This window comes from Pan paniscus, chromosome 12, assembly GCF_029289425.2.
Source record: "Pan paniscus chromosome 12, NHGRI_mPanPan1-v2.0_pri, whole genome shotgun sequence".
Classification (NCBI taxonomy): domain Eukaryota; kingdom Metazoa; phylum Chordata; class Mammalia; order Primates; family Hominidae; genus Pan; species Pan paniscus.
Genome location: NC_073261.2, coordinates 67,872,005 through 67,896,835, shown reverse-complemented (window position 1 = coordinate 67,896,835; position 24,831 = coordinate 67,872,005). Strand labels below are relative to the sequence as shown.

Sequence of the window (24,831 nt, the reverse complement as noted above, 5' to 3'; positions counted from 1 at the left end):
CCAATAAAATTTCATCAGTGATGTGGGAAGTGAAAATATCTGTTAGGTAATACAGAGATTGAACAATTTTAACTTTGTTTATTGGCCACACATTCCTTTCCTCCCTCTGACTTAGCTGATACCCTCCTTCATCTTCCCAATGAGTCAGCCACATTTATTAAGAGCCCACCATATTTTAAACGCAATGTATGTGCTGAGGGTAAATACAAAATAACCGGAAAATAAGGATAATTAGCTGGAGGAATTTATAATCTAGTTTCCTTTTTTTCCCCTTTGCTTTTCCCACTCAACCTCTTTCTTTGTTTTATTCCATTTAATTTTTCATTCCTGGGGTCTGCAAGCATTCTATATGACTGCCACATTCCCCTTTTTCTTTTATGTGCTCTTTATTTCATTCAGGAATACAGTTCAGGAATTTTCATTTGTAACTTTTTTTTAACATATGCCAGTGCTATATGACTATGCCAAATAAGTAAGATTATAAATATTTTAAGACAATTTTATAGGTGTTCATAACACTATAGGTATATGTAAAGATGTGTAAAAATTATATATGTATAAAATCCTGAAGGGCTATGGATAGCTATGTGTTTCAATAACTGAAATAAACATTTATATATACTCTATGTTAAAATGACCAAATTAAGTGGTATTACTGATTAAACATATGTAGTTGTTAATATATATTTATCCTTAGCCATTTTGATTATAGTTAATTTTAGGGACTAATTACAATAACGTTTGACAGCTTTAATTAGACCCCATTCAAAAGTGCTGGGTCAACATGGATAAATAATTCTGAAAATACTCTTGATACACTTACAAACCTATAGGAATTACTGCTAAGACTTTGTCTACACTTAGCATTTCAGTATCCTATTTTCATTTTTACCACTAAAATTCCTTAAATCTGTTTTTGGTGGTTGAGGGAAAAACTAATGTTAAGTAAAATAATATATCGTTTGCAAATATTTTGAGCAGCTAATTAACAATGTTCTAGATACACCCAAACCAACGAATAAAAAATTCTCTTTCTCACTTTCTTTCTCTTATCTTTTTTTTAAAATTCATTTTTTTAAATTTTATTTTTCCATAAGTTATTGTTATTAGGGTGCAGGTTGTATTTGTTTACATGAGTAAGTTCTTTAGTGGTGATTGGTGAGCTCCTGGTGCACCAATCACCCAAGCAGTATACACTGCACCCACTGCACCACATATAGTCTTTTATCCCTTGCCTCCCTCCCACTCTTCCCCCTAAGTCCCCAAAGTCCCTTGTATCATTCCTTTTTTTTTTTTTTTTTGAGACGGAGTCTTGCTCTGTCGCCCAGGCTGGAGTGCAGTGGTGCGATCTCAGCTCACTGCAAGCTCCGCCTCCCAGGTTCATACATTCTCAATGCCTCAGCCTCCCGAATAGCTGGGACTACAGGTGCCTGCCACCATGCCCGACTAAGTTTTGTATTTTTAATAGAGACGGGATATCACCATGTTGGCCAGGCTGGTCTTGAACTCTTGATCTCAAATGATGCACCCACCTCGGGGTCCCAAAATGCTGGGATTATAGGTGTGAGCCACCGTGCCGGCCCATTGTATCATTCTTATGCCTTTGTGTCCTTGTATCTTAGCTTCCGCATATCAGTGAGAACATACCATGTTTGGTTTTCCATTCCTGAGTTATTTCACTTAGAATAATAGTCTCCAGTCTCATCCAGGTCATTGCAAATGCTGTTAATTCATTCCTTTTTATGGTTGAGTAGTATTCTATTGTGTATGTGTGTATATATGTGTGTGTGTGTATGTATATATATATACATATATATACATATATATACATATATATACATATATATACACATATATATACATATATATAATATATACATATATATACATATATACATATATATACATATATATACACACATATATATACATATATATACATATATATATACATATATACATATATATACATATATACATATATACATATATATACATATATATATACATATATATACGTATATATATATATATATCACAGTTTCTTTATCCACTTGTTGATTGATGGGCATTTGGGTTGGTTCCACGATTTTGCAGTTGTGAATTGTGCTGTTATAAACGTGTGTGTAAGTATCTTTTTTGAATAATGACTTCTTTTCCTCTGGGTAGATACCCAGTAGTATGATTGCTGGATCAAATAGTAGTTCTACTTTTAGTCTCTTATATTCTCAGTGGAGAAGAAGCAGAAAGGATTGAAGGGGTGGGATGACGACTTTATAAACCGATAGATTCTCAAAATGCCTCCCCTTATGCATCTATACTATCTATTCAACTCAACTTAGTTATATGGCATTGTGTTAGGTCATGATGGAAGAGAGGCATTGGTCAAAAAATAAACAAAATTAATAGAAATGTAATCAAATTTGCAAGTTTACTATGGTTAAACATAAAATATAATAATTATAAAGTTATTAAAAATGAACATTCTAGATATTAGAAGACATTTGTTTAGAAATACATATTAACTAATAAATGCTATACAGTACCTCCTGCTTCGTGCAAAAGTCTACGCCATCTACCCATCAGATGAGTAGCCATACAGTTAAAATATTCTCAACCTAATCTTAAAAGGATAATGCTTAACATTAGAAAAAATCTTGAAATTGTCAAACATTAGAGGAGGGGGAAAGTGTTACACAATTTGCATTATAATTTAAAATAGAGGAAGACTTTTTTAATTTGAAAAAGAAAATATAAATTAATTTATTTTGAATATGGTTATGTTCTTCAAGTAAGCTGAAAAACAAAAACAAAGAGACAAAGCCCTAAAGCCATGAAAAGGCCCTCTTCTCATGGTGACCTTGACAAAGCAATGCTGTCTCCCAATAGTCAACAAAGGGCATAGGGAATGTCTGCGTCAGGGTTAATCTGGGTGGACAAGGCAAGGTGTTTCTTGATGGTTTCTGAATGGAAGGTAATTTTGACGAATATTCTGTTTGGTTAACCTGATCAAAACAACAACGTGGGACTCACATTTAACAAGTTGATAAGAATAAGTTAATGTGTTGGAGCCAGCATTTGTGACACTGAAATGAAAGTGTTTGGAGAGGAGGAAATTAGAGCCATGATCAGCTAGCAAAACAAGACCAAAATAGACTATCCTGATATTGGATATATTTTTTCTCAAAAAAGTATCTTTTTATTACAAAGTAATAAATAGTCCATGCAAAAAATTTTTAATGATACAGGAGTAGTGACCTCCCTCTCAAAGGCAATCACTCTATTTTGGTATACATCATTTCAGATGTGAAAACGTATCTACAAGGTCAGAAGTATATATATACACATACATATACGCACATATACATACATATACTTTTCATATAAATAACAATGTATTTCTATGTTTTCATATTTCTATATATATTTATATATACATTCATATATATGCATTCATGTGAATGTATATGTAAATAAATCTGAAAGTATATATAAACAAATGTATAAATATATTCATATATAGTATAGTATCTAAATCAGTTGCATCTTAAAAATAGTTGTATGTATTCCATTGTCTAAATGCATCATAATTAAATTAGCCAACCGGATGTAATTTTAATTAAGTTTACATTGACTCTATTAAAAATGTGTTTTTATTTGCTTTGTCTGAATTATGATTTTGGTGATCTATGACCTCTATGTCTCCATTACCCTGATTAACTAAAAATGGACTGCATATTATTAGAAAATGTCATAGGAGGCAGCATTTAAAATTAACTTTTAAGGTAAACTAAAAATCAAAAGACCTGGATTTTATTTCTAGCTTCAAGACTTAGATAACTTTTAAGGTAAACTAAAAATCAAAAGACCTGGATTTTATTTCTAGCTTCAAGACTTAGATATTATGTACATTAATTAAAACAATTTCAACAGTAGCAAACATACGGCACATCTGGGGTTACGAATTTATTCTACAGAATTGTTTTAAATTTTTAAAGGAATACAGAGACATGTTGGTTGACAGCAACTCTCACAAAACTTTTCTAGGAAGTAGAATTAAGGCTCCAGCCAGAGTGACCATGAGTTTAAACCAGAGAAACATTTTTAATGTTATATGCCTTTATATTAATGGAAAAAAAGAAGAAAATTATCTTATGAGATGGTTAATAATTTTCATTTTTATTTTTCTCATTTACATTTTCTTTTTCATGTTGGCCCATGCACTAAACTAAACTGTGATTCAAGGCTTGGTATATCCTGTAACTACACAGCAATTTCCAAAACTTACTTCCTTTTTTTTTTTTTGAGACAAGAGTCTTGCTCCGTCACCCAGGCTGGCATGATCTTGGCTTACTGCAACCTTTGCCTCCCAGGTTCAAGTGATTCTCCTGCCTCAGCCTTCCGAGTAGGTGGGATTACAGGTGCCCACCACCACACCTGGCTCATTTTTGTATTTTTAGTAGAGGCAGGGTTTCACCATGTTGGCTAGGCTGGTCTCAAATTCTTGACCTCAAGTGATCCACCCACCTTGCCCTCCCAAAGTGCTGGGATTACAGGTGTAAGCCATCTTGCCCAGCCAACTTACTTCCCTTTTAAAGCATCTTCAGCATTTTTTATTCCTTTAGATTCCTTCTCTTATTGTGTATTTTTGTTAGTGTTAAGCTTTCTTACATTAATTTCGTTTCCACAGTTCAATGAATTCTGAAACATAGGTTACTTCTGGATACCATGTCCATGGTTACAGTTTTGGATTCCATTTGTTTTCCTCTAGATGACATTGAGGGATAGGTAGCCCAGTAAGCTTTTCATATTCTGGCATTGATTTCTCTGTAGAGATTACTATCACATTTAATTTGATAATTTTTAAATAGTTTTTATCACCTGCTATATCCTTCTCTAGCTTTCTTTATATAGTATTATAAGCATTAATATATTAATATGTATATCCTATCCATCTACCTTCATGCAAATGTTATATGTATGTGTTTGTGTGTGCATGTATATATATACACACCTATACATATATATAATACGTGAATTATAAATGTATGCATAGATAGATGTGATTCAGCTTCACTTTCTTTGTTGTGGATGACATAATTGTGTGCTCTCCTGTGGCGATATTCAAGTTCTGGTTTCATTTAGAAGATTAGGGTTGTTTTCTTTTTTTTGTTGGTATATATTTAGGCCCTTTCCCCACTGGCAAATTACATAAGCTCAAGTTCTATAGGCAAACCAGTTTCAAGAAAACTGGGGATACTTTGTACATTTTTAAATTATGTGTTTAGAGCTTAAAAACGGGGCATAATAATTTCTAAAGTATCCCTTTTTTGTATGCTTTGATAAGTACCATGCATAATATTGGATTTTATATACATTTTAAGGCTCTGATTCATAATGTAGATTGCAATTTAATAGAAAATTTAATTTTGTTAGAAGATATACTAAATATTTGATAGATGTCCTGAAGACAAATGTTGTGTGCTAAAAAGAGAGTCATAGTTTAGCAAAGATTAAGACAGAGCTGAATTCCCTGCCCATTAGTTGTGAGCTGAGCGGATTACAGGGGAGTATCCATTCCTTCAGGGAAGTCTAACTGGTACGATGTAATTTACTTTGGATTTTCAATATCTTTTGCTTACTTCATCTCCTAAAAGGATAACTTTGAAAGTAAATTGCAAAAGCGACCATATTAGACCCTTCTGATGAAGAATTAGAAAAACAGATCAATATTAGGTGAAGTGTGTATTTTTCTAAATCAGTATTAGCATGGCAACCAAGAAGTGATTTATATGCTTAAAATACAAATTAATCATCAATAGAGTTCTTACATCATTATTTACAGTTAAAATATTCAGGAGTCATAATTTAGAAAAAAAGGTATTTTAAGCTCCCCATGACCTGATGATCACAATATTTGGCCATTTAGCATTGCTCTTGCAAGGTGGTGTCCTGCATGTAAAATCATATGCAGATGCAAATGTTCAGATTTTACAAATTGTAATAAATCCTGTAATTATGAGGCATAGTTAATTAGCCTCCTGTGAACTGAAAGGCATTGTTAAGTACCCTAAGTGTCCTTCCAACATATGGGATGCACTGTATGTAGGGTGAAAGGATTCCTCCCCGCAATAATCTTTCAGTTCTTGTCCTTTCTCCTAGGTGACAATTCCATAATGTAAGCATCTATCTACTCAGAACTGAACTGAGACCTCCTATCCATTTTGCATAGGACACTGGACAGGCATTAAAATGGAAACAATATTTTTTCCCTCTTGATGCAGAGGAGATTTAAATTGGTACCCTGGAGGTAAAAAGGGCACAGCTCATCACCCACTGCCCAGGCTGTAGGGGATTTTTTTTAAATAGTAAGTACAAGAACATGATTTTCCTTTCTCAGTTTTTGGGAATACAGTCATTTAGAAAATATTTTATTAGTATAATTGCTTATATGAATCATAACCTTTCAAATACTCTAATTTTCATGGATCCATTTTAAACATTGATTATTTAAGTTCTGAAAAAAAGGTGTGAGTGTGTGTATGCGTGTATTTCTGGATTTATTGTAATACAATCGTGAACTTCCATATAAATAAAGTGAAGTAAAGATTTAGAGCATTCAAACCAAAGTTTTTATTACTTACGTAAATACAAGTTTTTATTACTTACAAAAGTATTTGTATCTGTTATGGCTACAAGTTTCTATTTTATTTTTCTGTAGCCTCAGTTTTCGTTAGTTGCATTTTTTTATCTCATGAACTAAAAAATTCAATATTCATCTAATGCATGCACATTTGGAAGATTATTTTACAGAATCAGTCTGTAGCTACAGTTTCTGTGTCTATAGATGGACAGGTTGAACCAGACAGCCACTTCATGATTCTATGAAATTTGAGACTGAAACTTCCTGCCTTTTTAATGATCTGAGAATGAAGGCAAATTAAAATAATTTCTTTGAAATTAAATTGCATTTTCAGAAATAATTCTAAATATTATAACACCAGATCTTCCACTTCCTAATTCTCTGACATGTACCAGCACCACTGCCTACTGTAGGTGTGTTCCTTCTGAACTTTGCTATACAGGCCTAAGACCAGCACTTAAATACTTACAAATTGAATTGCACTGTGTTAGAAACTGGCTTGATAAAATAAATTACTATATCTTGTAGGTTAAGATTTGAGTTCTGCAATTGTAGCTGTTACAAATTACCTGAAAACCTTTTTATATTGCATTTCTTATGGCTGTATTTTACAATTGCTCTAATAAAAAATTCTATACAAAAATTGTTTGATATTAATAGCAATCATTAACAACTTGATAGATTCTTGTTAAGTATATTTGCAATACATTTAATCTTATTAAACTCAGCCTTGAGTTGTTTCTTCCAAATATTATAGGTCTTTATGAAGCTAGCAATATAAAGAAGAGATTTCAACCATTTTCGGCCAAAAATTAGGTTTAGCTTAATGGATCAATTTTTTTCTTATTAAACTGCATCTGACCAGTGCCAAGTAATACATTCAGCATTGATCTTTGTCTCACCCTGCTGTAGCTTGCATTCTCTTTATGTACATGAAAAATAAGGTGCCAGGAATGAAAACAATGCCTGTATAATACAAATATAGAATTTTTCTCAGACTTCCATTCAGTTTATCATTTCACTTTGTTATTAATGCTTTGCCTGCTGCTTTTCAGAAATGTGTTTTTAAAAAGCACATTTATTTCCATAAAGAATGCTTTCTTCTGTTGTAATTATAAAAAACATACACCATATACTGGAGTACATCAGTTGTTTCAGGGGCATGGAGAAAATATATGAGCCCCATTCACATGTGCAAACAGCCTGTTCTAAATGTGGAGCCCTCCAGGGACTTGACCCAGTAACTCCAGGGATCTGAAGCCTACTGGTTAGAACTGGGGCTTGAATTTGAAGTTGTGTTTTTCTTTCTGTAAAAATAGAAAGAGAAATCAAAATGGAACCAGGTTTTAATAGATACAGAGTGTGCACTTGACAAATTTGAAGTGATGTCGGTGCTTCTGTGAACTTCTCAGTGTTTGTGACACCTATAGTCATAACAGTAGCCCCCAGACCTCTTCATACCACTCCTCTCCTGTCTTTTTTCCATCCTAATACATTCTGTATACTTCTTGGGAGAATCTTATATCATTGCCTCAACTTGGAACTTCCACTTTGCTTTAAAGTTTTATTGGCTCTTTATTGCCTTAAAAGGCAGCATTGAACCACCACACCTGGGCACTTAAGACTCTGGGGAATTGGGTTTTAACCCGACTTGTTGCCCTTGCCTTACACTTTCCCTACACAAATCTTTGAATTACTATGTTTCCAAATACACCTTGTGCATTTCTTTGCTCACACTTTTCCCCTGGTTAAAATGCCCTTTAATTCTCCCTTCCCCTTTTCCACCTGTCCAGTTTCTATCAGTCTTTCAAGTTCCAATTTCGTATGTCACCATTGCTTCAAAATGTTAGCTCCTCACTCTGCACAAACTGGGTTTTAAATGAAAAAGTAAGCTTTGGAGTCTAACAAATTTGGTTGGAATACAAAACAGACAAGCTGCATGACCTTGGTCAATTTAGTTAACTCTAATTTAGTAACTTCATTTACTCCAACTTTGAAAGTGGCAATTTTAATATTAATTCTGTATTGTTGTGAGAATTAAATGTATTTATATAATAATCTTGGCAAATGGTTGGCATCTGATAAATAATAATAGTTTTCTTTCTTCTCCCCTGAGGTCCTGTAGTCTGGACCATTTATTTGGTACACACTGTTGACATGTTGCAATAATTTTTTTTATTTATCTGTAGTTACCATCTCATCAACTGATTTTTAAGGTTCCTTTTCCATGGTGATGGTGCCATTTATTACTTTGTATCTGTCATAATGTAAAGCACAGATTCATGCATACTAGTCATGATTTGATTAACTTGTTATATTTTTTCTCAACAATAAAGAAAAATAGTATCTTTCTTCTCCATTGTCTTTCCACATATTGTCCCTTGTCAACATCAGGAGTCAGTCTCGGAATTCTTATAATTTGTTTTAGATTTTTCTTTTAATTAGTCTCTTTTAAAAAGGGAATGATACTTGATGGATGCCTAGAGCCCCTAAAGAGTGACAACTAATATGAGACAAGGGCAAGTGTCTTTCCGTTTGAACCATGTGGCTTCATTCTTTTTTGCCAGCAGTGAAATGGTGATTTGATTTCAAGTCCTAGATAAGGCATCTTGGATTGGAACATAGTTGTAATGTGGGACACACTCTTGTCTCTCTGATTGGTGATGGGAGGTGATAATCCATAGAAGGCTGTCTTGTATTTTCTGGGCTTGGAAACTGTGAGGTATATAAAGCTATAACCTTTCCCATGATGAGATGGCAGTGCTTTGTATCAGTGGCTCAGGTACTCTCAAGAATATAGGAAATCGACTTGGGCAATTCTTTGTAACAGCTTCATAAGTTAGCAGTTAAAAGTATGTTTTTTGGGAAATATATGTCTTAAAGTTGGGCTTCTTAGTGGTTATAATTTATATAAATACCAGAGGCATACACCATTCATAATTCCATCCAAGGCAACCAAGGTGCAAACATGTTTTCTTTGTAGACACATGAATGCAAACATACCATAAATACAGGTACACATGCATACCACTAGAGTAGCATCGAAAATGAAATATGCAGCCGGGCACAGTGGGTCACGCCTGTAATCCCAGCACTTTGGGAGGCCAAGGTGAGTGGATTACCTGAGGTCAGGAGTTCGAGACCAGCCTGGCTAACACGGTGAAATCCCGCCTCTATTAAAAATACAAAAAATTAGCCGGGCGTGGTGGCGGACACCTGTAATCCCAGCTGCTCAGGAGGCTGAGGCAGGAGAATCCCTTGAACCTGGGAGGCAGAGGTTGCAGTGAGCCGAGATCATGCCACTGCACTCCAGCCTGGGCAACAGAAGCAAAACTCCATCTCAAAAAAAAAAAAAAGAAAGAAAGAAAGAAAGAAATACGCAACTCCATGTGTGTGAAATATCATCAAACTGCATGTTTAGCTAAAGGTTCCATCCTAAGTCTTTGAGTGATCAGTATAGTCCTAAAAGTGTCCTAAAATGAGTATATGTCATGGATTAAAAGCAAACCAAAACACACACAAAAAGGGTATGATTTTTGGAGTAATATATACCATAAAAAACAATGTTTATATTGAATATGTATGAGTTTTGTCATAAGTGCTCCTTAGTCTTTTCTAACTCCGAAATAAATTTTAATTTTTAAAAAGGAAAGTATATAAAACCTGCCTTTTTAAAATTTAAGAATAAAAGAAAAAAGTTAAACTATTACAATGCAATTCATATTTTTATACTACATTTTAGGTTTCAGTTTTGCAGTAAACACAAATGAGAAAAATGTTTTTAAGGCTAGTAAGGGAAAACATCTTATGTCTTCATGACATTTTGCCAGGGAAAAATTGTATACATTAAAATTTCAACTAACTGGCATTCAGTTAATTGGCATTCTTGATTAATTTTCATTAAAAGTAAAAATAACACCTGTATTTATTTTTAAAATTTAAATTGTACAGAAGGGACAAAAATGAAAAGTAAAAGTTTCTCTCCACTCACCACTGGAAATCACTTAGGTCATTTATTTTACCTGCCCTCTTTCTTTCCCTTCTGCGCTCCTGCTATCTCTCTCTTTTTCCGTCTCCCTCCCGTTTTGTTCTATTCAATTGTATTGTGAGGTGGTAAAATTATTATTTATTTTCTAACTTATCAATCTTAGGCTACTCATAGGATGGCCTACTGTGAAGGGCACATCCATTTTACACCATCACCACCTTCCATATCCTCCAACTTTTCTGCATTCTGATTTGTGTTAAGTTTTATAACATATACATTCTACTCTGTAGCCATAGTGAAGCCTTCCTCTACTTTTAAAAACCACAGGACAATTCTACACATTTTAACCCAGTAAAACAGTATTATGTTGTGTAAATGTTATTCAATGAAGAGCCAAGCATTTCGGTTGGACTTTGGCAAAGTAAAGATAATACTATCTCACTAAACTTCCAACTGCTGCAAAAGGAATTCCAAACTTCCAGGTTCAGTGGAAATATATATTTAAAATTCAGAAGTCTTTTTTTTTAAATTTCCAGAATGTGTGTTTATTTATTTATTTATTTATTTATTTATTTATTTATTTTCAAAGGCAGCCTATTCTTTTTAATGGATACCAAATTCTTTCAAATTCTTTCTGAAGATACTAGTTATAATTTTAAAAGCTTTCCTTGCTGAATGATATCTTTTCGGCATTAACTCTTCTGTCCTATGAATTCTTCTAGGCTCTTTTCTTTTGTGCTCTTGGTGTCTCTCAAATATGATCTTGGAGCTGTGTTTTCTGTGTAGCTGTGTAGGAAAGCAGCAGCAGGTGGAGTGTTTGCCAGGTTTTTCTGGAGGAGGTGTGTGTGAGGAGCAGGCAGACACCCTGGGAACCCCCACAACTGGCGAATAAGAATATTTATTTTGGCCTTGGAGCACTTTAATCCTTGTGTGTTCTCCTCAGTTTCTGGGGTGAAAGTCTAATATTACATCAAGCTCCCCATGCTTCCCTCTCAGCCCCCAGTCCCTCACCAGGCTTACTTATCAGCCATATCATACACTTTCTTTCGAAAGCAATTCTTGGGGTTCTTTGTGGGGGAAACCCCAGAATTTTTAAACCTAGATATTGCTGTTATTCATTTTACACACTGAAGAGGGAGAGTCGAGAGAAAGATCTGTATGGTTCAGCTGCTCAGAATGTAATTCTTCAGTTCCCCTCTGCTGACAGCCCCACAGCCCCTACTCCGAACTTGTTGACTCAACTTGAATTGATGTTTCCTTTGATGTTTTGGGTTGCAGTTTTCCCTCTAGTCTTCTCTCCTCTAATTCACTTCCACTGTCTTTGAATCAGTTTCCTCTGAATTTATGATTTTCTTCTGTGTTGCTTTCTTATTTGCCAGAACTCTTAAGAGGTTTTATTCTTCGGGAAAAAAAAATCTCTCATTTCATTGGGACTTGGAAAGGAAGGATAAGTGGAAATAAATGCTTGATTTGCTTTCTCAAGCTGGAATCAAGGTTAAGGGCTGATCTAACACAACTGTGCTTTAGAAGGATGACTGCCAGTAAATGGAGGGTAGTGAGAGGAGAAACTGAGGCTGGGAGACTGGTTAGGAGGGTGCAACACTAGTTTGTGTGCAAGATGATGAGAGTTCCCAGTAGGACAGTTGCAGCAATAGAAAAAGATGAAACTATATTGGATAGTTTAAAAATTATTCTTTAACTTTAAGACCCGTAAGAAAGTAACCCTATGCACTAAAACAAAAAATTCCAGGGAATATCCTGGAAACAGTACACATGTCAAACCTTTATGTGTACTGTTCTGGACAATGAGCGATGATGTTTAATGATCATGAGGTAGTACAAAATCCTTAGGTAGGAAAATAAGAATTTCTCGTGCTAATCAGACTGCATTTTGTTTTTCTCTCTCTCTTTTTTTTTTTTTTTGGAGACAGATTCTCACTCTGTCACTGAGGCTGGAATGCAGTGGCACGATCTTGGCTCACTGCAACCTCCACCTCCCAGGTTCAAGTGATTCTCTTGCCTCAGCCTCCCAAGTAGCTGGGATTACAGGCGCCTGCTATGAGGCCAGGCTAATTTTTGTATTTTTCAGTAGAGATGGGGTTTCACCATGTTGGCCAGGCTGGCCTTGCACCTCAAGTGATCCTCCCACCTCAGCCTCCCAAAGTGCTGGGATTACAGGCATGAGCCACTGCTCCTAGCCTCAGACTGCATTTTCTAGGACAGACATGAAGAACATTTTCTACCAGGCTAAAAGAATAAGATTTTAAAATAATGTTGTTTTCTAGTTGTACAGAAACTTCAGTTAACCAGGCTTCAAGAATTCAGGGAACTTGCATCTGTTTTTTTGTTTGTTTGCTTATTTGTTATTTTGAAGTCAGAAAAAGGGTATTATGAAAATGCTACCTTTATTCAGTTATGTGACTAAAACTTATATTTGAGAGAATTAAGAATTACCTTGCTTTTAGGGCAAGCAAAGATAGATTAGCGAGATTGCAAGGCAACTGAACCTCATTTATTTTTTTCAGTACTGGTCTGTGTTTGTGTTTGTATTAGAATTAAAAAGAATCTGAACAAATGCTTAAAACAATTTCTCTAGTTTCTTTGATGGTGTTAGCAGATGCTTCATATTTTAATGGATTATATAAATTGTGAGCATTAGAAAAGCAGTGAAGAGGAATGGAACTAGATCACATTTAGTATGATTATCATCATACTCATCCAGTCAGAGGAAAAATAGACCAATCCTACATATTATGGGTCTACTAAAAATGCAACTTTGTCAAGGAAATTTTTTGTTTCCATAATGGTTCTGTAGTTACTTCATCACAGTGTAAAATGGTGTGGGCACAGTTATTAACTATATTCCCAGTGAAGTATACATTTATTTCCTTTGCAGATGTGCACTTCATAATTTTTTCTGTTTATAATTTGTGTATTGCCACACAATTCCCTTTTCTCTTAATAACAAAATAAGCACAGGATGATTTATAAAACTTTTGAGCCTTTTTTCTTTCTTTTATTAGATCATTAAGAATATTCTAATAGACTCTTTTCTTCAGAGAAAATCTATTTCCATAGATTTCTGTGTGTTGTTAGGGAGTGTTTTCTTTCGTTTACTCATCTCTTGTGGGTTTTTTTTTTCCCCTGCTCTTTGTGTTTATTTCAGTCAATAAATAGATGAAAAGAAAATGCTGCATAACAAAATGCAAAGTGTATTTTTGTTTGCTAGTTGATAAATTAGGAAGATGTGGGGAACGAAAAAATTATAACCTGCATTTGCAAGACACTTTAAAAAACTTTCAAAAGCAGCACATGTATACGATGTCCCATACTGTCTTTAATGGTCCTGTGAGTTAGTGGGCTAGGTAGTGCTTTCCTAGGATGAGGATTAGAAAGCCCATTTGCAGAGAGTTTAAGTGACTCATCCAAAGACCTATAGCTGATTGTGGTGCAGACAAGTCTTGATTCACATCTTCTAATCCTCCTTTTGGGAATTACCCTTGACTATGAATAAAGCACAATAGCAAGTCTATAACTGGTAATAAATGCACAAAGAAAGAAATAAACAAAGTATTTATTCTTTTCAGCAATCTTCCTAATTGATACTAAGTCCCAGTATCATTATATTGATTGTTTGTGCAGATATGTTGATTGACAATCTGCAGTGATTATTAAAGTGGCCAAAATAAACAGATTAATTATGTGTTATCCTTCGTGACACATGCAAACACATGGCCAACATTATGGAATGTAGAAACCACAGAAAGCCTCAGTGATACTTTGTCCAACACCCTGCTTTTAAACATAAAGAGACCAAAGCTTGTAAAGACCCAGTGTTCAGAACCACGGTCTTAGATTTATTAATAAAAATTTAGGTTTCCTTACTTGCTCCCAACCTAGGAGTCAGATCTTGTCCTTAGTCGTATCTTCTCCTTTACACACTAATAATTCCCCATATCATTAAAGAAGTGGAGCACTTGACAAAGAAATTTCTATCTCTAATAAGCCATTAATGAGATGGAAATGCAATAGGATTTCTGATCTTTTCTCCCCAAAAAGAAAAAAATGGCAAATTGGAAGGGAGTGTGTGGAAGAATAAAACAGAGATGTATTCTAGGCCCCTGTTACACAAAATGTAGGCCAGGAACCAGCAACAGCAGTATCACCAGCAGCTGGTGAGAAATGCAGAATCTCTGGCTCTAGCTCAGACCAGTCAGAATCTGCAAGATTCCTGTATGATTTGTATGTACATTAAAGTTGAGAAGCACTGCTCTACATCAACAGAGTAAGGAAAGTGAATTTTTTATTTGCTCTTCTCCCATCAATTCTTTTTTCTAATGCAAACATGTCTTTAGGTAACAAGTTGTCAAGATTTGGCTCTCTGAGAAAGTGGAAGTGGCTGTTTAGCTTCTACAAATTATTCTCTGAAACATTAGAACTCTTTACTTTATAAGAAATCTCTCCCTCAGAATTATAAAATGCTGTATTTCTCAAAATTGTTCTTTATGTGCCAGATGTCAGGAGTATATATAGTGCCATTTTATGAAAAAATGAATGAATATATTATATTACAGACACATTATTCATAAAGCTAAGGATCTTTGTTTGGAATGCAGAGATTTTCGGTTTGGACTTCATGTTTGTATAAGGCTTATTCTTTCAAGTTCAACCTCAGTTTTTGAGATTTTAGTGTGAAAAACTCAAAAGTAAATCCATTTGATATCTAAAATTTTAGATACAAAGGAAGGCACCATGAAATCAATAATGTATTTGCATGGAAGCAAAGGACATCCCTTGACAAAACATTTACCTCAATGAAATGCAGACCAGTGATATTGGACTTTAAAGCAAACATTAAGTTTACCCAGTATGTATGTAATATTTTCACAAAAGGCAAACTAACATGGTTCTCATTATTTAGAGATATATTTTTCAGAAGAGAGAAAGCTAATGGAAGAATATTCTGATATTTTTGCGGGCCAGATTTTGTTGTTTTCTTGATTCATAACAAGGCTTTCTGGGTACAAGTCAGTCAGGTAAGGAAAGCAGGAATTGACTACTGTCTTAGAAGATGAATAAGATTTGAGTAAGGTGAGGATAGAGGTTTTGTGGGGCCTGATGCGTATATATTGTTGGGTGCCTTTTTAAGATAAATAGTGCAAATTATAAACACAAAATTAGATGCAGTCTTGTAAGAGGCTCATGCAAATGCTTTCTGGCATAACTGCCTCTGGGAAGGCATTCTAAGTGAATAGAATTGGATGCACAAAGGTGCAGCAGTCTAAATGAACTGGTGGAATGGAGGTATCCATATGAAAAACCAAAGAAGACTTTGTTCAATCCACTGTTGCTATTCCAGGCAGAGGTATTACGTAGAGGTAAATAAGGTATAAAATGGAGCTGGCTGTGGTGACTCTCTCCTGTAATTCCAGCAACTCAGGAGGCTGAGGCAGGAGGATCCCATAAATCCAAGAGTTTGAGGCTGCAGTGAGCTTTGTCACCCAACCTGGGTGACAGAGTAGGATCCCATTTCTAAAAAAAAAATTTTTTTTTTTAAAAAGAAAGTATAGGCAGGGCACGTTGGCTCACGCCTATAATCCCAGAACTTTGGAAGGCCAAGGTGGGTGGATCATCTGAGGTCAGGAGTTCGAGACCAGCAGGCCCAACATGGTGAAATCCCATCTCTACTAAAAATACAAAAATTAGCCGGGCATGGTGGCTCACGCCTGTACTCCCAGCTACTTGGGGGGCTGAGGCTTGAGAATTGCTTGAACTCAGGAGGTGGAGGTTGCAGTGAGATGAGATCATGCCACTGCACTCCAGCCTGGGCAAAAGAGTGAGACTTGGCCTCAGAAATAAAATAAAAATAAAAATAAAATAAAATAAAATAAATTAAAAAAGGTATAAAATGGAGATTCAGTCTCATTACCATCACTACTATGAAAGTCAAAACTTATCACCACATGCTTCACTCTAGCCCTACAAATTTTCCCCTGCCATCTGAGCCATTCTTAGACTAGAGGAAATGATGAATTGTTTGGCTTTTACCAAATGTTAGTAACTTCCAGGTGAAGGAAGCAGTTTAAAATTAAACCGTTGCTTTGAAAGTGAGGTGACAAATTTCCTGTAAGCATAATATGTTTATTTTACCAACTTTTAAAAATAAAAGTGTTAAAAATGAAAGAAATGTTTTCAGTGGAAATAGAGAACAGTCTATGCGTTTACAGTAGTCTATGCTTCTTTAATAAACTTAACTTTAATGGATTAATTTTTCCCTGATACATATTCAGTAACATCATTTTTGAGTCAGTTTTCACAAATTCTAACTTAGTGAAAGGAATTTGAAACCTTTTGCTTCCCCCAACATTTTATAGTATTTCTCAGTTAACTTGAATGCTCACAAATTACATTCTATTCACTTAAATATTATATAGCACTTTGATGAAATGATAAGCAACTGAGCTTTAAAAAAAATAGTGATCCTAGAAAGGTTTGTGGATCTGTAGACTAAGGAAATAAATTAATGAATGTGTTTAGGATGTGCCAGGACAATAAGGTTCCCAACAATCCTTAGGTGAGAAAATTCTGTACTTTTAAATCCCAGAGGGCAAATCAGGTCTCTTTCATTCATCACAGTCTTGGGAGCTCCTAATTTTAAACTAGTGTGTAGGTGTCTGTCTGTTCACAATAGAACAAGAGAATCAATAAGAGATGGATAGTTTGGGAAGATTTCAACTGCTTCGGCACCTACTTTTATTACACACAAGGCACAGATGCATCAAGGTCAAGAGTCACTTGTAGACACTGTGATTTGGGTCCAAGAGAAGCCTTCTCTTGAGTGGCATTCTCTTGAAATGTATTTGCAAATACATGGCGATTTAGACTAACAAAGGCTATCCACTTTACTAATATATTTGCAGTGGCAGAAGAGATGCTCAAATTCAGGATTCAAAGGCAAAGGTAAAAGGAGAGCCTTGAATTTAAAAATCAAATCAAAACAAAACAAAACCTCACTCACCAACTTGTATGGTTCCTCCAGTCTTTTCTCGTCTTGGATTTTCATCATTCTAATACATTTACTGCTCTGTTTGGTTAAATCCCAAATTACCACTTCAATTTATCAGCTGGTCACGGTCTCATAGAACAGATCCTAATCCCAATGTCAGCACCACTCTACAAGGGCTGCTCCTGCGTTAAGTTTGTATGGAGTTGCCCTGGATACAGCTCCCTACCTAACTCTGTGGCCCTCACAGGGGGCACTTCCAGCCCGCAGGCAATGCAAATTAGCACAGGAAATGTTACATTAATTTCTAGGCACTTCAAATAATAGTTAGAACGAATCCCTAACTAAATTGGTAGGGAGCAGTTAGGTTACTGTCTTTCCACTCCTGGGTAAGGTACCTCCCTGCTGATTGACAGGTCGTCCGCTTCTGAGCAGGGGAACAGGCTGAGAGTTTAAACTTCGCTCCCCCCAACACAGCTTTTACTTCAGCAAGTAAAAGCGTCACCATAGCGGCTTGAGTATATTTGCTCTTAACCTGCTCTATTTTATATAGACACGTATAAATGCATATATAAAAATAGAATGTACTTACATGGTAAATATGTATATATGTAGATGCATACACACAGATACACATGTGTGTAAATACATATTTATGCATGCAGATATACATATACACACACATATATATACATCTATAAAATTTTAATGTGTCTGGGTTTAAGAGGGACTTGGTGGATAGCAGCCTTCTTAGGAACACCCTCTGCCTCTCCGAACCCTATCATCACATAATCATCCCTCTGGCTTCATGAAACAGACATCTGTGTTTACTGGAACTACCATGATATTTATTGAGAGGCAACAGAGTATAGTCCAGAGAGGCATTTCCTCCAGGCTAAGATAGTCAAAGATAAAATACCAGTTCTCCCACTTACTGTCTGTGTGTTCCTGAACAAATTTCTGAACCCTTCTGTGCCTCAGTTTCTTCATCTATAAAAGGAGGATAATGAGAAAAACATATCGCTTAGGATAAATATCAAGATAAAATGAGATAGAAATGTACATGTTATAGTTCATATAACAACTATACAATAAATGTCACCTATTATCTCCTTATAATATTATCTGGAAATAATAGAATATGTTATATAATTAATTACAAAACTGAAGCTTAGATAGTACCCACCTTGCCTGAAGCCTAGTAAGGGTGGAGCAGGGAACTCCATCACTGGTCTGTCTGACAGAGAAGCCCCTCTTCACCTGTTTCCTGATCCCTGCTTTTGCCTGTGTAATAGTGTAGCCTGTTTCCTTTTCCAAGACCCTACTTTATACTTTGGCACATCATCTGCAGTGCTTTGGGCAATGTGGAGTCTAGGGGGTGCATAATAAAGATATATTGTTGGATTAATTTGTTTGCACACCTCTCTACCTGTGATGCTGCTAAACAATTTTTAAACTTCTGACAATGCACTTCTCTAATACCTGTTATAAAATGTTTATCTTTCAGAAGCGGTCTTTATTAAACTCATAACTTTTTTTCCCTTTCTCTTTAGCACAATTTCACTTAGCTCTCTTATGTTCAACTTGTTAGTTGAGATTGTTTTCTAATTGTATATAGCATGGCCAAATAAATTGTAAGTTGCACTTTCTTCATATTACTCCTTAATTTCACTTGCATTTCAAGGAGCAGTAAATAATTATATACACATCAGAGATTCTACATACAAACAAATTGAAAAGTCTAAAGAGCCATTTACATTTTTTACTGGATGGTGTTTTTGCTCTCATATGGTTTAAAGAAATGTGATGGTGTGTTAGTCTGTTTGCGTTGCTCTAAAGGAATACCAGAGGCTGGGTAGTTTATAAAAGAAGGAAGTTTATTTGGCTTACAGTTCTGCAGGCTGTACAAGCATGGTACCAACATCTGCTCAGCTTCTGGCGAAGCCTCAGGAAGCTTATAATCATGGCAGAACGCAAAGGAGGAGCAGGCATACTACATAACGAGACAGCGAGCAAGAGAGAGAGAGGAAAGGAGGTGCCAGGCTTTTAAACAACCAGCTCTCACATGAACTGAATGAGAATTCACTCGTTCCTGTGGGAAAGGCACCAAGCCATTCAGGAGAGATCTGCCCCCATGACCCAAATACCTCCCTCTAGGCCCTACTTCCAACACTGGAGATCACATTTCAGCATGATATTTGAAGGGGACAAGTATCCAAACCATGTTAGATAGTGAGTGCAAAGTCAACAATTACAATTATGTCCTGGTTGCCTTTATCTTTTTGATTTTCTTTAAAGACAGGGTCTCACTATGCTGCCCAGGCTGGACTCTAACTCCTGGCCTCAAACAATCCTCCTTCCTCAGCCTCTCAAGTAGCTGGGACTACAGGTGCACACTACTGTACCCAGCCACCTTTGTCTCGTTTGTCCTTTTTTGCCAGGATTCATACTGTTGATCAATTTTTTCTTCTCCTCTTAGCCTCTTCTCCCTGGGCCTTCAGTGACACCTGGATCTCCTGGGTTTCTGCCTAACTGTCAAGCAGCTTCTTGGGCTTGCCACTTACATCAGGTCTTAAATTGCCATTTCTTTGGTCTGTTTCTTTGCTTTGCTACCTTCTTTGGTCTGTTTCTTCCTTAAAGCTATTACCTGGCTGCTCTCATTTACATTTGTGAGCCTCCCTACCATACCTTGCATATTGTTCCCCAAGCTCCAAACCTGTATCTCTTTTGAGGACCAAACCTATGCTCTCAATTGACTGCAAGAGAATTCTCCTCTCTCAACCATACCACAAAATCATCATGTCCAAAGCTGAACTAATTTCCATACAATACCTCAAGCCTACACCCCTTTCTGCATTAGATATCTAAGTGGATGACCCCACCATTTACCTTTTACAAAATAAACAAACTTGGGTGTAGATCAAGATTCTTCTCTCAGTCAAACACCACGCTCTGTAAATATTACATCTGAAAATATCTGTTGAATCTATCATTTCTTCTTCATGCTTAGTACTGCTACCTTAGTTTTGTTCCTTATGATTTCTTGCCTGTGTTATTATAATAGATCCCTAAGTGGTCTCTTTGTCTACATTCTCACCCCCTCCATTTTATCCCATTGTGCTTTCCAGAAGGAACTTTCTAACTGTAGATCTGATTGTGCCTCTCTTGGGGCACACATCGTATCACTGCCAGGACAGGACGAAGTACCAAGCACCGTAGCATGGCAGTGAATGCAGATTAAGACCTCATTCCTGCCCATTTCATCAACTTTTTTTTTTCCTTTTTTTTGAGATGGAATCTCACTCTGTTGCCCAGGTTGGAGTGCAGTGGCTTGATCTCGGCTCACTGCAACCTCTGCCTCCCGAATTCAAGCAATTCTCCTCCCTCAGCCTCCTGAGTAGCTGGGATTACAGGCGCCCCCTACCATGCCTGGCTAATTTTTGTGTTTTTAGTAGAGACGGAGTTTCGCCATGTTGTCCAGGCTGGTCTGAAACTCCTGGGTTCAAAAGATCCACCCACCTCGGCCTTCCAAAGTATTGAGATTACAGGCATGAGCCACCACACTCAGCCTTCATCAGCCTTTATGTCTTCACAAGAAATTACATTTCTGCAACTCAGACAACTGTCCTGTTCTTGAAGGAGCACGAGACTGCAGGACAGTTATTAAACATGTATACTCCTGAAGCCCAACTGCTTAAGTTGAAATTAAGGCTCTATGTGACACTGGAGAAATACCTCACCTCTCTGGCCCGTGCTTTTCTCAACTGTGAAAGGGGAATGTTATAGTATCTACTTTACAGGATAGTTGAAATGGGTAAAGCACAGGGAATAGCAGAATAGCAAGTGCTCAATATAAGTGGCTGTTGTTGGTATTACCTGTTCTTTAGTCCCTCAGCTGCCTTCTCCTACTGCCTGAAATAGCTAACATCTACTCTTTACTTAAACCTTAACTTGCATTGTATGTTCCAGAAGAGTTCTCTAGCCCTGTCCTCCAGGCCCTCACTGCGTTCCATGGATACCTCTATCACGGAGCTCAACTTAGTTTTGGGTCATTGTTTACCTGGGTTGAGACTCTTTCATCTTTGTCTTCCCCAGCACCAAGTACTAATAATATCTCAGTAATTGTTGAGTGGTTTGTTTAATAATGTAAGTTGGTGTTTAGATAAATGACTGCTGTAGGTAGCTCGGAAATGACCTTGGGCAAGAGAAAGTGAGTTTTTTCATAGGATGGTTAGGAGTATTGAATGGATGTGATTATGCTTTAAGGACTCTAAAAATATTAATTATCTGAACAGTTGATGATGGAAGTGGTATTTCTGCCAGATTTTACCTTGTTGTATAAAAGCCATTTATCTTTGTTGTTCTGCTGTCTGGATGGTTATTCTTAATTACCTTTCCTCTGAGATACCACAAAATATACACTTCGGCCGAGAGACATCATGCGATAGAGGAAAGAAAGAACACTGGGCCAGAAGGCATGAAACCAGGTTCTATTTTGTGTTTATTCTTGACTGCTTTGGGTAAGGAGGCGGCCTAGCTGAAATTCAGTATTCTTGTCTATCACAGATGACTGGTATACTTTCTTAGGTTCCTCCTGGCAATCCTAGTCTGTGATTTATATCATCTGAATGAATATTGTAGTAATGATTAAATTCTTAGGTACTTTAGTAACTGCATCACCACATCTTTCTTCCTTTTCTCTATTTCTACCAAAAAAACAAACAAGTTAACTTGGCTACAAAGTGGTTTATTCTAAATAGTTTGAAATATTTTTCAGATGGCTTAAGAAGCACTTATTTGTGTGGCATGGTTGGTGAACAAGAACTTTAGAATTTAATGTCAGATCTTGCTGCCAGAGAAGGAGGTGGAGTGGGAATAGAATGGTGATGAATCAGAAGCCTCTGGTCTTTTGAAGTCAGAAAAATGATACTTTAATGGAGTCATCCACACAAAAATGTTTTAGGTTTGATATCTTGAAAGAAGAACACATTGTGGGGTTGGCTTTAGGTAGCAAGTAACGAGAGAAAATGCCAGAAGACAAAATAAATAAATAATATTTAGCAGAATCTAGTTGTAAACAGACTAATAACTCAAAGAAAGACATGAGAAACTTGACTAAATAAGAAGGAATTCCTAAGTTTCGGAAGAGCAAGGCTAGACCTTAAAGGAAGCTTTCATTTCCAGAGTACTGATTAAGCATTTCCGACGTGCATGTGAGGCACTGTTGTAGGCACAGTGTATGTATTAAATCACAACAATTCTATGAAATAGGTACTATGACTATACCCATTTATCAGATGAAGAAACTGAGGCACTATAGAACTATACGAAGTCACATTGCTAATAAAAAGGGCACATAAGATTTGAATTCAGGCAGTCCAGCAGAATCTGAATCTTACTTAACAATAAAACCCTCTTATTAAAATTTGCACATTTGAGTTGGAGGTTTTCCTGAGGGGAAGGAAGAGGATAGCATGTTTTGCTTTGTTTGTTTGTTTGTTTGTTTTTTTAAAGTAGAATTTCCAAAATTTGGGGGCATGGCCAAAATTATTTATCTTCCTAAATCTTCAAAATGTATGGGAATTATTTTTTCCATACCCCGTATGTTCAGTCATATAGAAATATCAGCTCTGAGGAATGGGTTAGTGTAAGATAGTATGTGCAAATATAAAAAAAATTCATGCATCATGATATCCTTGTAATATATGGCCCATCTTTCTTCACATTCATAAACCCTTCAATGTATAGGAGAATTGTATGTGAATGATTTTTTACTATTAAAATAAATGAAAAAATATAAATGAGCATTGAACCCCTATTTTACATGGAGCATTGTAAATTTAGAAAGTTGTCAGAATTGTCAGTTCCATTCTTCTTTTTCAATTTTCAAGACTTTTAAATCTTAATATTTATCACACAACCAGAAAAAGTATATAAAACATACAGCACAGGTTTGATGAATATTTGTAAGTGAACATTCATGCACCTTTCATTCTAGTCAAGAAAAGAGCATTCCCAACATGCTAGGAGCTCCCTTCTTCTTTAGCACCCAAGTCATAACCCATACCTTTCCCCTAAAGGGCCACTATCTTTATGTCAGTGTTATTTCTAACTCTTCTTAATATCATCAAATATTCATCAAACCACAGAAGCCCCTCAAAGAAACAAACTATTCATTACACTTGTTAAAGAACAGTGAGTCAGACTCTATTCAAGGAGGGCTACTCAGGACTGTGGAGATAGGTGTAGGGACCACTACACTGTGGTTTTGCAATGGGGAAGATAGATCAGGCTCAACTCCTTGTACAACAAGAAAAAATGGGAGTTTATAGACAAGGAGTAGGGGTGAGTGTCAGTGGATCGAAAATTCCTACAGGGAAACACCAGGGTGAGGGGGATTTCTGGGCAAACGGACTTGACAGGATTCTTGCTAAAGGCAGGCCAGGGTGATCAGACTGGACAATGGTAGAGAATAAGGAAACTGACCAGATATTAAGGGTGATCAGATATCAAGGATGGCCAAGCTGACATAACAGGATTCTTGCTACAGTTGGAGAATGCAGAGACAACATGGAAGTCTGAAAGTCAAGGCCTACCTAAGAAGAGAGCTCAGAAAAGGCTGAGTAGAGTTTGGTCAAGGAGAAAATTTTTATCAAGGCTAAAATATGTTTTACTCCATACCAGCAATCCACTGACTTGCTAATTTATTAATCATAAAATTATAGTGTGTGATGCTAATTTCATAAGTGAAATTCATTTTTAAAAGTTATCAATGTTTCAGAAAAAAGATATGCTGCTAGTTCCTCAATAATCATTTCTCTTCACTAAGGAAGAATATCCTGTACTTTATGTAACAAGAGATAGGCTGGTACATATTAAACACAATTTCCATAGAGTCAGTTTGGTGAAATACATTCCACCATTGACAGCTATTAACTGTTGTATTCATAAGTCACAATGAACTTTTGAAATAATTTTCTCAATCTTTGCAATAGAATTATGTAAATATTATTATTGCCACTTTTTATAGGTGATAAAAGAGCTAATATCTTCATGAGTCCTTTTATGGATGCGATGTGGAAATTAGGGTGCAAAGAGGCTGGGTGATGTGCCTAGAAACACACAGCCAGCAAGTAGCACTGTCAAGACTCAAAACGAGGTCTCTGCTTTCAACCCTTTCCACTTGCTCATCCTGCT

General features: G+C 36.0%; 1 protein-coding gene across 5 annotated transcripts in view; it reads left to right on the top strand.

Annotated features, from left to right (window-relative positions):
* Positions 1–24,831, top strand: part of LOC117979156 (uncharacterized) — an 830,677-nt gene that overhangs the window by 36,557 nt on the left and 769,289 nt on the right. The gene's annotated exons all lie outside the window — the stretch shown is intronic.